Source organism: Zonotrichia albicollis, chromosome 2 (genome assembly GCF_047830755.1).
Source record: "Zonotrichia albicollis isolate bZonAlb1 chromosome 2, bZonAlb1.hap1, whole genome shotgun sequence".
NCBI classification, from domain to species: Eukaryota; Metazoa; Chordata; class Aves; order Passeriformes; family Passerellidae; genus Zonotrichia; species Zonotrichia albicollis.
The window spans coordinates 61,273,866-61,289,415 of NC_133820.1; the positions used below are offsets into that span (position 1 = coordinate 61,273,866).

Consider the following 15,550-nt stretch of genomic DNA (forward strand, 5'->3'; position numbering starts at 1 on the left):
TTTGAGGGGCTCTGCAGAGCCCAGCAGAGCCTACCAGCACCCTTGCAGAGAACATGAGGACTCCTGGGAGAGGGAAGGACATTGTACACCATGACATTCCTTTGGAGCACGTGGGGGCAGATACCAGCTCTTCACAATCCCTTTGGGTGAAGAGGACTGCTATCCCTGGAGCCACCAAGGAGCATGCAGGACACCTCAGCCGTGGTTCCTATGAAGGCAGTTCAATGCCTCAGGGGGTGAGGGTGGAGAATCAGCCATTGCATTGCTGACTGGCTGCAGTGGAGCAAGAGATGTTCTTAGCAACACTGCTGTGATCCCCATGTCCCATGGAGAGAGGAGTGCTGGGCTGTGCTCCTCATTGTACCTGCTCTGGCACAGGGAGGCTGTGGGCAGCAGAGCACCAGCTCTGCTCCATCCTGCCTGCCAGAACATCTCACTGCTCCCAGCCAGCACACAGAAACACAGAAACTGGCAAAAGTGAGATTCTGCCCCAAAGGACAAACAGCCTCCACAGTGAGATGATATTCCCCTTTAGAGGAGAAATAAATAACTTTTCAATTTCATCTGCAAGGATCTTCACACCGTGAGATGATTTCATCAGACAGAGGAGCTCCTGGGGCTTGGAGCTGGCTGCCTACTGAGCTGCTCAGATGCTGTCCTCTGGAGCTTCCTGCTCATCCTCAGGGGAAGGGAACCAGACACCAAAGGGGCCGCTGTGACCTGGGGTGCAGGGAGGAAACAGGATGCGTTTTCCACCTAAAGAAATGAAGGTGTGATGATGTTGCAGTTATGGCAGTGCTGTCTCTGCCATTTGGGAGCTGGCAGGGACCTGCTTGTGTGCCATGACCTCTTGCAAGGCCAGGGGAGGCTTTGAGAGGCCTCAGAGCAGCAGGCTGCTGCCTGCTGTGCTACTGTTGGCCACCACTTGTACAAGCATATAATTGATTCATTGTTCCTGTGTTTGCCCAAGAGAGAGCCACTGCTGCCTTCATCCCCAAACAATGTTTTCTGTGCTTTTGGCACAGCACTTCAGAGGGTGTCTGATCCAGCAAGACCCCCCTTGGTCCTCTGGGATTGAACAGAACAGCATGGTATCTCCTGGCCAGCTGCTTCTTGCTGTGCCTTTTGCTGCAGCAAAGGAATTTCTTTTCAAAAGGCAGTGCCAGCCTTGCCATTGCCCTCAGCAGATGGGAGGGGATGTTGGAAGTCTCTGCCAGCAGCTGTGAGGCTGCAGTTGTGTGTCCCTGTGCTCCACCACCACTGCAGGGACCACACCTTTGCTGGTGGACAGATTTACCTCCTTCTCTCAGCCCAGGCAGCTTCAGACATAAACCAAAGCAGGCAGTCATTTATCACAGTTCAAGCTGCAGCTCAGTCCTGAGCTATGTTTAACAATACTGAGGTTTCTTGGAGTGTGTCTTGCTCCACTGGCCTTCAGCAGAGGCATTGCTGAAGAGCAGAAAATAATGGTTTTCATGGCATGACCGCACTGCTTGGTTCAGCTCTGACTTCATTCCCCAAATCTCATGTGCCCACTCTCCCTGCTCCCTTCAGGTTGCTTCCCAAGCATTCCTTTCAGTGCCTGCTTCATTCATTCATCCCCCTCTGTGTTTGTTGTCCCTTCCATATCCCTCCTAATCAATGCACCTACTGGCAGAGCCACCTGATAAACCATACAGGGACCTGATCTGGCTGAAGACAACTTTTTTCCCCCTTTACTGGCTTTTTTTAATGCTTCCTCAACACCCTGGTCCCCATTGCTGCACATGGGGATCTTAACAGAGATCATTGTATGGCTCACGGTGTGTCCCTTCTGCATGGTGTAAATGCTGTGCTGCTGAATCAGTCTTGAGGTGCTCCTATGGGCTTTAGTTGTCCTTCCCCTGGTTCACACCAAGTCACCACAGAGTCACCCAGGGGCCAACCCTCCTTGTCTTCCCTCGCACTGTCTGTAGGATTGGCACAGCTTTCCCTGCAGCACAGAAAACATCACTGACCTGGGGCTCTTGCCCAGCTTGCAGCCTCTGCTGCAGATCCCTGGCAGCACAGACCCATGATATTCCAGTGAGTGACACTGCTCAAAGGTGCGAAATAGCAGCAGGAAACTCTGCCCAAGCTTGTTACGGGGACCAAAACCCTGCTGGTCATTGCTCATCCCACCCATGGCTGGCTTTGTTTGTAGGTTGCTATATTTCAGAAGAGTACTTTAATTTCCCAAACAGGGTCTTTGGTTTGTAAGGTTGTGGGGGCTTTTCTGACTGAAGTAGAAGGATGTAGCCCTTCTGACAGGGCTGGCAGCAGCACAGACTTGGCTCAAATGTAGAGGTTACCAATAACACATTAGCTCCAACTCCTTGGCAAAAGTCAGCTGAACTTTTCCTGTTCACACACAGTTCACACGGCCTTGGAAATAGTCTTTTATAGCAGAAATGAGAACCAGAAAGGGGGACAAACAGTGACACCCTCCTGCCTGTTCACAGCCATCCCAGCCATCCCAGTGAGGTGCCCTGAGCCAGCAGGCTGTTTGCTCCCATGAGGTGACAAGTCCTCATCCCACCAGAGCCATCACTTCTCTCTGGGATTGTGTGTGCTTCCCCAAGCCTGACATTTCTCAGATGCTGCAAGCCCAGAGCTCATGACTTATCACATTTGCACCTCAGTAATAGCTACCTCCTGTATTTCACTGTGAAATGTGTTTGGAAGAGGCTGACCTGGTTTCCAAGGTGTTGAGTGTCCTGCATCCCCTCTCACTCTGTGGTGGGCTGATTTGGCATGCTGAATCACCCCTTGCCTCTCTTCCCTCTTATCTCCCAGATCCCCTGTGACATGTTCTGGTTTTCCCCTGCCTTGAGTGGTCTGAGGAGCTTTCAGATGACAGCGTACTCAATGTGCTCATTTGGAGCAGCAGGGTCCCACCAGGGCTGTGTTCCCAGCCCTCATCAGGCACTGGGCACAACGTGCTGGGTGTTTGCTTCCTGTGGGATGCAGAGATGCTCATCTGTGGCCACGGGCATTGCAGAACCACCAACAGCTGTGTGATGCACAGAGCAGCCCCAGGGAAACCTCTTGCACTGCTGAGTGAGTGTGAGGGGATCTGGATGGGTCTCCCACATGCTGCCACCCTGCAAATTAGGAGGGTAAGGAAGGTTGAGTTGTGAGGCTGCACGTCACATGAGAACACTGTGGTTTCACACACCACTGAGCACATTTAATATCTTGCAGGCACTGGAAGGAGGGGGTTCATAACTTTGTGTGTTTATCCCAACCCTTGTTTTCCCAGTCCTGGTCCCAGTGTCTCATCACCACCCCTGCTTCAGCACCAGCAGTCAGCAAATCTCTCCCTGAACTGCTCTATCCCTTCAAGTGGCAGACCACCTCTCCTTTCTGTGCGTTACACCTGTCTGCAGAGAGAGTCTGAGAGACTGGATCTTCTGCTAGGGTAATTGCAAGGTGGGGAGTTGTGTTCATCTCTGCGCAGTGTGTTCTCCTCAGTGCAGCTGAAGAGGTTGCACTTGAAGATGGTGTTGAACTTGGGATCAGCACAGGCTTATCCTGTGCAGGCTCAAATGCTGCTTTTAAATGCAGCCAGAATTAATAGGAGCCCTGGGGAGCATCATTCTGTTTGCCTTGTGTTTACACTTAGTCACAGGGATCTCACTCTCAGCCACCAGCAGAGGTAGGATCATGTTGACAAGCATTTTTTGGGTTGGCTCAGTGCAGCTGATCTTATGTTATGATGAATTTCTGCTCCCAGCCAATTTTAAAAAGTGCACGATGGCTGTCCAGCAAGGCAAGGGGAACAGAGTGGGGATGCACACTGTTAACCAATTAAGAGACACCCTGCCAAATTTGTTTCTTTGTCAAATGATTCAGCAAATGACTACAGGATGGTACAAATGACTTTTATTAGTGTAGCATGAAAATTTCAGCACTGTAAATGAGAGAAAGATTAGTCCACAGGCCCTCACGACCATAGCTTGTTCTCTCCCTCCACCATTTGATGACCATGAGTCACACACAAACCTCAAGCCTGGATGGTGCCAAGCTGCTCCAGAGCTTGCAGTGGAGAAGTAGCCATGTCCTAACGTTTCCCAGGGGATGAGACTTCTCTGCAGCCTGGGGTGTGCCACAGCTCTTGTGCAGGAGCTCCACACAGCTGCAGCCCCCAGGGCAGTAACAGCATCGAGGTGGGTGCAAACACTCTCCTCAAGCCTTGGGTGAAGGGGTCATGTCCTGAGACTTATGGTGATGGGAGCAGCAGCCCACAGAGTAAAGCATCCCATTGTTATCCCCAGTCCACTTGGGGAAGCTCACACAAGCCTGCAGAGTCACACCTCCTGCATCCTGTGCTCAGCCTCCTTCAGCAAAAACGCCACCAAATGCAGGCAGGCTTGGGGCAGGCACAGATCAGATGTGTGGCTCCAGCAGCTGTGAAAGTGTAGCTTGGGACAACATTTGGCAGGATCCTTAATGCTTCCGCCCCTCCCTTTTGGGCTGAGAGAACCCAGAGGGTGATGCAGCAATTGTTTCCTCAGCACAGCCTGTGTTGCAGCTCTTTGTTATAGTGGAGTTGTACCAAGCCTGAGAAGGCAGCACATCCCAGGAAATCTTTGTGTGTGGACAGCTCCCTAACCCTAGTTCAAACCAGCCTGCACTGGGTTTTGGCCAGGGTCATTTGGGGAACTTTTCCTAAAAGTTTCATTCCAAACATGTCAGTGTTTTTTACTGTTGCTTTGTGGGGTTTTCTAACCCAAATGGCAAATTCCAGTTGGCTTTTCCCCACGTTTGGCTAGTGTAATATATGTAATACTGTGTTAGAATTTACAGTAAAAAGAGACCTAACATTGATTATTAGTCCAGTTTCTTGGTCTTTCCTTATAAAACACAGCAGAAATTTGTGGGAGATTTGCTTAAGGTATCCATCCCTACCATAAGTGCAGTCGTGGTGTAGCCCTGTCAGAACTATACAAGGGTACATAACTCATTCTTTATACTCATCATAAATGTGGGTAAAGATGAAATTATGACATATACCCAAAGTGCTGGGGGCAAAGTACTGTGCTTAGTGTGCCGGGAGACCCTACTGATTACATGATGGCATTTGTTGTTTTACTACTGACAAAAGTCTAGTGACATTGAGATTTTAGGATTACAGGATTAGGTGTGCCTTGGATAGAAGGTGCAAAGAGCACCGAAACAGAGTCAGCTTCTCATAAAGGACCTCTCTGTGCATTAGCTGTGAGGGAAGCAGAGCTGTGTCCCCTGTTCCTGAGGACCTGTCACTGTCTGGTGCCTCAAATACTGTAGTTTTGGGGTTGGGGTAAGACAAACTGACCTGGGCTAACTCACACACCCCTCTTCTGCCTCAGCACATATTATATCACTCAGGTCAGTTCTTTCCAACAGGTCTCAGGATTTAGTGTCATTCATATTTGATCAGGCAGACATCCCCAAGGAACCATTTGAATAGCAGAGGATATGAGTACAGAGTATGAAGGGACCACCTGGGCCATTAAACCCGGTCCCCTGTTGTCCCTTACAACCACATAACAGACATTTAATCCAGAAAGGTCTGGATTAAATGGAACTGCCTCCATTCCTCCTCCCCTGTGTGGCTGAAGCCTGCAACATGATATTAAAGCCATCACTGAAAGCACATTTTTTGCTGCAAAAAGGCAGAGCTCCCAGAAAATGGAAAGTCTCTGGTGTCTTTGACCATAATATATTGCTAGGAATAACACAGTTCCTAGCAATAGCATTTCACACTGAGCCAGACTTGGCATTTCCCCAAACAGTTTCTCAGCCATTCTAGAGATTTATAACTAATAATTGCATAGCTGGATAAATAATTAGACTCTGAGGTTTTGTCTTAGCTTTTCCTTATAAATAAATCCCTTATTCACAAGCTATATTAAAATACCTGTCGGTGGTGTAATGTGCATTTCATATCGCACTTGCTTATTTACTGCCTGGGTATATTGATTTCATTTCCATTATCTGTACTTTATTTTTGCAATTATCAGACCTGTCTTTTATCAGAAATACACTTATTCCATCTGTATAGGTGTATATCACTCTGTTGGAGATGGTTCACATACACAAACTGTTGTGGTTTAACCCCAGCCAGAAACCAAGCACTGTGCAGCTGCTTGCTCACTCCTCTCTACCCCTATTGGATGGGAAGGAGAGTTAAGAAGGGAAAAAAAAACCCCTGTGGGTTGAGATAAGGACAGTTGATAATTGAAACAAAGTAAAATATAATAATGATGATAGCAAAAACAATAACAGCAACAGTAACAATAACAATGAAGGAAAATAAAACTCAATTGAAAAAAATCATGAGTGGTGCACAATGCAATTGCTCACCACCTGCTGACCAATGTCCAGCCCATCTTTGAACAGCTATCAGTCTGTCCCCTGGTCAACAGCCTCCAGTTTATACACTGGTTATGATGTTCTATGGTATGGAATATCCATTCCATATCCATTCCAAGAATATCCCTTTGGCCAGTTCGGCTCAGCTGTCCTGGCCATGCTCCCTCCCAGCTTCTTGTGCAGCTCCTCACCGGCAGAGCATGGGAAACTGAAAAGTCTTTGACTTAGGGTGAGCATTACTTAACAATAGCCAAAACATCACTGTATTACCAACATTATTCCCATACTGAATCCAAAATTGTAACAGCACTGTACCAGATACTAAGAAAAAAAATTATCTATATCCCAGAAGAAAACAGGACACAAACACGCATACAAAAAGAATAACAGAGAAGCGGGTCAGGTTAAGGCAGAAACCCATCATGAAATGATGAAGTTGTTCTAAATTGCATCTGATTGCCCGGAGTGAATGCTGGGATATGGCAGAGCTGTGGCAGACTGTCTTGTCCCACTGAAGGAGTATTTTAAAGGAAAAGCAGGGATTCCCAAGAACCAACTCAAATCCTGCAGAAGAGCTGTTGGTTAATGTTTATACGGTATTTATAGGAAGACAGAAAGAGCTATTGCAGCACTGCATCCTCACAGGACCTGGTGTTAGAAGACATATATTAAGCATATAAGAAAGTGAGGAATAAAGAAGCACAAAGAGCAGCATGAGTAATATATTCACCTCCCAGAATTTTACACCACTCCTATTTTCATTCTTGGCATGGCCAGACGTTGCACAGCTACTTACAGTCAGGACAGGACAAGAGACATCAGATTAGATTTATAAGAGGACAGGCACCCTCAGCACTGGAAATAGATGAGCACATCCCCTTCCATTAGCTTGAGGCAGATTTGTGGGAAGGAGGACGTGGGAGGCCATCAGGGCTGTTGCTCTCCCCCACCCAGTTCTGCTGCCTTGTAAGGCACATGCACTGCCCCTCATCAGCGCTGCAGCCATTTTCATTTCTGGCCCCATTTTAATTTCCACCACTGCAAATCCCTGGTGCAGCTTTACCCTCTCTCCCTGTCTTCACTCCTCTCCCATGTTAGCCAAAATCCCTTCTGGGAAGTTTTCAGCCCACAGTAATTAGCCTCTCCTTGCCATATGTGTGGAGGGGAGCAAGAAAGGGAAGTGTTGTCTGGGAGAAGACTGATTCTTACTCAAACAGAAACATAAACTCAGAAGATCCAAAAGACCCAAAAGGCTCTTTTCTCCACACTTGATCCTCCTTCCATTGTGTGCCAGCTGGGTGCTGCTGTGAACTAAGAGCAATGGAGCTGCACCAAGAGGGATGGGATGGGCAAGACCTGTGACCATTACTGAATCCTACAACAAAGACTGGGTACTGCAGTATGGACCTGAGCACACCTGATCTCTCTCATGAAAACTGAACTCACTTCTGTGTCAATAAACTTGATTTCATGGTTGTGTTGCCAGAACAGCAAATAAGGACACTGGCTTCTGGCCCAACATCTCATGCCTCAGCTCTGACCCAGGGCAAGGGTGACAGACACAGGGTGTGCAAGATGCATTTCTTAAAGGCCTTTAATCTATTTCTGAAGATCTTTAGCAGAACACCAGCAAGTTCCCATAGTAAAGCAGGTAGAGGAGCACTGCTTTTCCTGTTTAATCTACTGATGGGCATATTTTGCATCACTCAGTTGTTAAACACAGACTCTAATGGGCTGAGTCAGACAAAAGCAATCTGTAGGAACTCATTACTATTTCCTCCTAACCACATTTTTCTTTTCTCCATTGGGCTCAAACCTTGCAGCAAGGGTAATAGAGAAGCTTCTAAAAATGCACAGATGGATGGATGCATACAAATGAATATGATTCTGCTGGAATTCCACAGGAAGGGGAAGGACAGTGGAGCCATCAAGCCAGGCTTGGCAACGCATCTTCCCCTCGCCCCAGCCACACACTGGGCTTCTGAGTTCTCTGCAAAATTGAACATTTTCACACTGCTGGCTGGCAGGAGGTCCAATTGTCCCTGGCTTTTGTTGAGGGGCATTGTGGAGCAGCTGCTCCCCCAGAGCCAAGGCAGGGCTGTCAAGTGGTCGTGGTAGTTGGCTGGCTGCTGGAAGGGGGCCAGGAGTTTCAGGGAAGACATTAGTCATTCGACTTACCAGAAAAATCCTCAGTAACCACCAAGTGCTTTCCTGGTCCTATGAGACTTTGTTTCATTGTTTTTTGGATTTTTTTTCCCATTTCTTTGTCCTGTTGAGTTTTGGTTTTGATACTACCTTGTGAAAATAACTGATTCGGTGAAACACCCCAGAAAACCTCTGCCTTTAGCAGCCAAACCTGTTCTGCCTCACTGAGCAGGCAGCTGTCCCCGTGGCCCTGTGGATGCAGCACCGTCTGCTGCTGCACAGCCCTCAGAGGAGCGTCCCTCTGAGAGCCACCAGACAGACACTGCTGCCAATGCCCTGCACTCACAGAAGGGCGCAGGCATTGAAAGAAAGCCAATCTATTTTTTGCGCCTATTTTTGGGTGCTTCTGTGGGTCACTTCACACTGCATGTAGAAGGGAATAAGGTGGGTGAACTCACCTGTGTTTATCATAAGTTTTCACACAGTTTAAAGGACTTTCTGTGTAGGGTCCATGCTGGCCTGTGCAGACCTGTGCAGTAAGAGGTTATCAGGACAATGTGGTGGGAACAAACTGTTCCTTGATGAGGTGGCCTGTGGGACAGAAAGGCTGAAGGACATTTCAGACAGTGCCACTGTGTCTGAGTTAGGGAATTCCACTTCATAACCCATACAGAAAGCATTCCTACTGATGTTAAGTCATGTCCTCTTCAATGAACTTAGAGAAAGGACAGAGAAAGGGCAGACAAGTAAAATGATCAAGGTAATGAAGCAACTTCTAAGGAAGGCTCTGGAGACAAGGAAACTGTGGGTTATGACTGACATTTGCAAAATCATGAAGGCAGCAGATGAGGTGATTACAGAATGCTTATTCATCCCTAGAGCTGGGGGAAGATGATCAAACTAGTGGTAGATCAGTCTAAGATAAATAAAAGTGCTTCTTTGCATTTAAGGTAGTGAGCCCTCCCCTGAGCCCTTTCTGATCTTCCTCATGGAAGGAGCTGGATGGACCACATGCAAAACTGAACAAAGGAATGAGCCAGAAACTGAGCAGTGCATTGGTCAGAGAAGGTCAGGGTCCATTATCTCATCTTCTATTAATCATAACCATATGTACATCTCTACTGTATATTCGTCAATACTTTTTATACAAGCTTTGTAGGTACTCATGTATTTGCCTTGTTACAAGAACACATCCTCAGCCTGTAATTCTTGCAAAGAAAGCAAAATAAGAATTAAGAGCTGTGATTTACAAGAATGAGTAAAGCAGTGTTTAACCTAGCCAGCTAATTCTTCTTTAAATCTCTGCTGAAAGCCACAGGCAGGCTTCCAGAAAGCGAGCCTTTCTTCAGTATTTCCTATAATTTGGACAAGAGTTCAGCTGGAGTTCTAAATTACTGAGGAGAGTTGATTCTTCTCTGTCTGGTTTCCACCAGTTCTGCCAAGATCACACAGAAATTGAAACAAACTTCCTAAAATTTCAAGAACATGCTGTAGCCATTGGAAGTTAGTGGGAAGCACTGGTGCAATAACCTACCAGCACAGCTGGCTGCAAAAGAAACTGGACCTCTAGCTTCAGTGTGACCTGAGCCGTGTGAGAAGAAACAATTGCTAGGTTATGTATGAGGAAGAATTCCTCATCCACCCAAGTTAGTGGCAGCCACTGGAGTGGTTTGGGAACTCCACTTTCCATTCAACCTACATGGAAAGAAATCTGGAAACTGCCAAACCACCCCCCACTCAAAGACAAACAAAAAATTTGTCAAGCCTAAAGGAAACATGTTTGCTAGAAATGTTAATGCTTCTACTCATGCACATTTCCAGTGAAAGGCCAAGAAACACCCTGGGGCAATTATCCTGCCTTTTCAGTATGCTCAGCAGCTATTCCTGAACACTGAAAGAAATTTGTTGTGGGTGAGGTACAGGCAGGTTGCATGGACTGCAAGTGGAGCTGGCAGAATGCAGAGAGGAGGAATTGCTGTACAGCTCAAGATGTTTAATGTGAGCATTAACCTCTAATACTCACATCACTGGGGACACAGGAGACTGCAGGTTCAATTTAACTCACTGCAGAAACCCTTCACTCACTCTGGACATGTTTGTTGCATGTCGATTTGTTTAACAAACTTGTGGGGAAAGCTGAGAAGTGAACATTTATCATCGCTCAGGGCTGCTCAATCTATAGGATTTACTTTTAACAGTTATTTTGTAGCTGTGACTTTCAGGCAGAGAATAGAGCAGAGCTTCGTGAGGTGAATGTTAATACTGAGCTGCTCTGGACTTGGGAGAAAGAGAGGCAGAAATCTGGATAGTTGCAGCCTTTGGAGAGACAGCCATTTCATAGGCTGGTCTCAAAATTTTATAAATCTTGGCAGTGCCTACAGAATTCTGTTCTGCTGAGAGTGCTGATGACACGGGCAGGATTTTCTAGCAGGGCATCCTTCAGCAGCCCCAATGGGCGGCCTCTTCCCTCAGCTGTGTTGTTTGTGGCAGGACGCAGAGACCAGTCCTGGAAACTGATCCAGCTTGCTAATAATCTTAAGAAAAAAGAGGTAAGGGGTTATTCCTGGTCCATATCAGTGTGCTGACACAGAGATGTCAATAAATATTCAGCTGTAGAAAGTCCATGAGCAATTAGCAGCAGAAGCTGATGAAGGTGGCAGAGCTGCAGTCAGAAATGTTTGTACACCCATATCTTGAAAAGTTAAAACTTTGGCCAGTACTTCAGCAAAGGACTTAAACTGATATGCAGGTCAGCAGGTACATAAAGTGATGCAGACCAAGAATCTTGTCCCCTTCTTATAACTTCCAACACATGAGCTTATTACTCTTATCATAAAAACTAAAATATCCTTTCTCAGTATATCCTCATCTTAGATATGGCATCATGAATTCTTCCAGCTCCCCATGAGATTTCAACCAACAGATGGCAGCAGCCCTATTCATAATGGCACTACTAATGCAGTTTTTGTTCTCATCCAGGCACATGGTCGCCAGGTTCCCTGGGATGCTCCCGACCTCACTGATGAGCCTGGTGGCCAGAAGGGCATATGAAATGTCCCTGTAACAGAGCAAGTGGCCATGAAACACAAAAAGTCTTGACTGGCTGCAGTCTCCACTGCTTAGGGGTTGGATGGCTTAAATGGGATTGCATGTGCCTTAGAAAGCACAGCTGAGCTCTGTCAGAGACATTAAACAGCACAGCCCCACAAGCTGCATAGCAGCTGACATTCAGCAACACTGTTTTTCATACCTGAACTCTACATGGTTTATGTAACATTTATTTAGGCACTGCCTCCACCGTGTTTGCAGAGCAGCACTTGGCACAAAGCGTGTGTGGGTGGTCCTTTGGTCAGACACCACAGGCACTTCTCACTTCCACTGGCTCCTTGCCACTTGTCATGTAAAAGCATTTGGCCATTCACGACTGCCACAGGCTTTTCCCTCTGAAAAACCACTTGAAACTCAATCTCCTCACATGCAAGTTTCTTTCTCTGAGAGCACTTACCTTTTACACCCGCTCTTTATTTTACAAGTGTAGTTAGGTTGTCCATGCACACCAGTGATATAAAATCAATGTTTTTGTGGTTATCCAACAGTCCCCACCCATCTTGTACACATTTTGCTGTATGTGCAACATATAGCCCCAGGGCTAGAGACAGTGTACCAAAATATTTCCTTGGCCTGCCACACTGCACCGAGACAGGAATCCAGTGGATCTGAGAAATTGGGTATTGCAGGGCTGACTGTGCCTGGCTGAATTTTCTCTCTTCTTCCTGATGGCATTGTGATGGTCACGTGCCTCTCCTGGGGCAGTGGTCACTGCACATCTCATGGTGATAGGGTAGGCATGGGCATGGATAGGACAAATGCCACTGGGAGGAGGCAGCAAATGGGAAACTGTGGGCCTGCTGCTGAAGGGGGAAGGGGACCTGATGACAATGGACATGAAAGATGCTGACATACCCAATGCCATCCTTGACTTGGTCGTGGTGATTCCAGTACAGCTTTCCTTCAGCAGTCCCAGGCTCTTGAGACTCCCGGGAACGTCAGGGGCAAAGAAGAGTTACTCTCTCTGGAGGAGGCACAGTTTAGGGAACTGAATTGAATTTAAATCAGCTAGACATATAGAAGTCTGTGGGACCTGATGGGAGCACCCATAAGTGCTGAGGGAGCTGGCTAATGTAGCTACAAGGCCACTCTTAAATATACTTGAAAGGTTGTGGTGACCAGGGAAAGTAGCTAAGGATAAGGAGAAAGCAAATATGACTCCTACCTTCAAGAAGTGCAAGGAAAAATTCTGGGGAACCACAGGCCTGGTCAACTTCACATTAATATCTGAGATCATAAAGGAGCAAATAATCCTGGAAACTAATTCCAAATATAAGAAGAAGAAAACCACGACTGTAAGAAGTCATCATGATTTATGAGGGTTATGAGGGTGAAATCATGTTTGGCCAAAGAGCATTTCAAGATGAGATGACTGACAAACACCAGTTTGTTTACTCTGATTTTAGTCAAGTCTTTCTCCACAGATCAACTGAGGAAGTTCAAACTAGGTATGTGAGTGCTGAGCTGGACTGAAAGCCAGCTGAACAGCTGAGTTCAGAGGAATGTGATTGATGACATGAAGCCCCATCAGAGGCCAGGGCCTAGTGCAGTACCCCAGGGTCCCTACTGGGTCCAATACAATTTCATTAATGATCTTGATTATGGGACGGAGGATACAGAATGGGGATGAGGGTTTGATGCATCAGCTGGCTGTGTTGCCATTCAGAGGGACCTCAGGAGATGAAGAAATGGATCTCACCAAGTTCAGGGGCAGACATCTCACCAAGTTCAGCAAAGAGGAGGGCCAAGCTTTGCCCCTTGGCAGGAATAATGGCCCTGGGACTTGAGGGTCCTAGCCTCCCATAAGCCAGTGGTGTATCCTTGTGAGAGAGTTGGCCAGCCTCCTCCTGGGCTGCATTAGGAAGAGTGTCCCTAGTAGGGCTATGGAGGTGAACATTCTCATCTGCTTAGCCCTGGTGAGACACATCTGGGCTGCTGTGTCCCAGTCTGGGATCCTCAGTACAGGAGATAAATGGACATACTGGACAGAGTCCCTCAAAGGACCTGAAGGTAATTAAGGGATTGGAGCATCCGACATATGAGGAAATGCTGAAGGACCTGGGACTGTTCAGCCCAAAGAAGGGAAGGCTCAGGGGGGTATTATAAATCTAAGGTTGGGAGACAGTGAAGAAGACAGAGACAGACTTTTCTTATTGGTGCTAAATTATTGGTTGGGAGGTAATGCAAACAACTTGAAATACAGACCATTTTTTTTTTACCATACAAGAGTTATCCAACACTGGAACAGGTTACTCTGAGAGGTTATGTAGTCACTGTCCCTGAGGTATTCAAAATCCATCTGGATGTGGTCCTGAGCAGCCATCTCTAGTAGTTTTGCCTGAGCAAGGCAAGAACTCAAGCTAGATAATCTCCAGGTGCTTTCCATTCTCAAACATTCTATGATTGTTGTATTCTTTAAATAACCTTGTTTTAAAATAAAGTCAAATGCATATTTTTCCTGAAGTGAGAGCCGAAGCCAAGGAATGACACAGAAAGATGAATCAGTGGAATCTTATGATTTCAGAAAATGTTTTTCTGTGATTTCACTGTTCCTTAAAGTAATTGTGCGACTGAGCCTTGTTCTTAACTTTATTCCTTGGAAACTGAAAGCCTGCTTAATTCCAGTCCATATAAAAGTCAACCCTGCCAATACCCCGGACACCAGACCAATAACCTTCCTCCTCCATCACCATTTGGGCTAAACAAAATACACTAGGCAACTTAATTAGGTATGTGCAGTCATCTTGGAAGGCACATAGAAGATGACCTAATCCATAATTAGCTCACCGAGTCTGGATTCTGTGGGAATTTTCTTGCGCTCTTGGTTTTGCTCCATACATTGGCATAGCCCTGCAAAAACCTCAGAGGCTGACAAGAATACACAAGCACAGCCACGACTGCACTGTCCTTGTCCTTCTGCTCTTACCACTGGCCTGTGTTTTGTCCCTGTGGTGCCCCACTGAGGGACCTTTCTGGAGCTCTGCTCATGAGTATCCCAGGCACAAAGGGGCTCTCTTGACTCTGCTGCACATAAGTATGTCAGCTCGCTGCTCTCCGTCTCGTTTATGCAATCCCCAGGGCAGCACTAGTGGTGCTTGCCTCAGAAGAAGGAAAAGAGAAAGCTTACCTTACCAGCCCTTCCTCAAGGGCCAGATACAGCTCCCACCTCTGCACTGAGAGGAGAACAGTGCCCAGTGGCCATGGCAGGGCCTGGCTGTTCATACCTGGGAGGAGGGAGCCAGGGATGTGCACGGCTGTGATGCTCACAGGGAAGGTGACAGCGGGGCTCGCAGTCACAGTCATGGTGCTCAAAGAGAAATGGGTATGCAGTCACAGTACTCAAAGAGAAATGTGCAGCCCTAGAAGATGTTTCACTCTTTTCAGCAAAAATCAGGCAAAAATAAATCAAAATAAACATCCCAGCTTCCACAGAGTCACTGAAATGCAGCCCAGCTGTAAAAAAAAAAATCACGCACAGTGTATAGCTCATTTCCCCCTCTGCAGGTTAACCAGAGAAGGTCACAGCAATCATGTTTAATAAAAGAAGGTTTCCCTTATTTCCTGGCACTAGCTCTGAGCAATTGGCCGTGAGGGCTCCTTTCAAATCACTCCCCAGTTATTCTGTCTCTTTTCTGCTCAATATTCCTTGAGGCACTTGCAGCCAAGTAGATTATCTCTCTCGCTTTGTTTTTTTTAATGAAAAGATTATATTAATTTAGCTCAGATTTCAACCAACACACATTATAAGTCTCCACAGATTGTATATTAGCATGGGAACTTCGAATGCACAATAGTTGAACTATATTACATTCAAATAAAGTCTCAAGAGAGCAGCTTCAAGTGCCAGTTTAATTCTAGTGATTTTTTTAAAGTCTGATCATGGTATGAAAATAAGTCACTGGGAGAGACTCTCCCCACACTG

The 15,550-nt window shown here is 46.7% G+C and overlaps 1 long non-coding RNA gene across 1 annotated transcript in view; it reads right to left on the bottom strand.

Annotated features, from left to right (window-relative positions):
- The window catches only part of LOC141728199 (uncharacterized), a 23,235-nt gene extending 8,169 nt beyond the window's left edge, over positions 1-15,066 (bottom strand). Inside the window, exon 1 of the long non-coding RNA XR_012579012.1 lies at positions 14,756-15,066. This is a non-coding gene — a long non-coding RNA (uncharacterized LOC141728199). The remainder of the gene's footprint in view (positions 1-14,755) is intronic.
- Between the last annotated feature and the right edge of the window lie 484 nt (positions 15,067-15,550).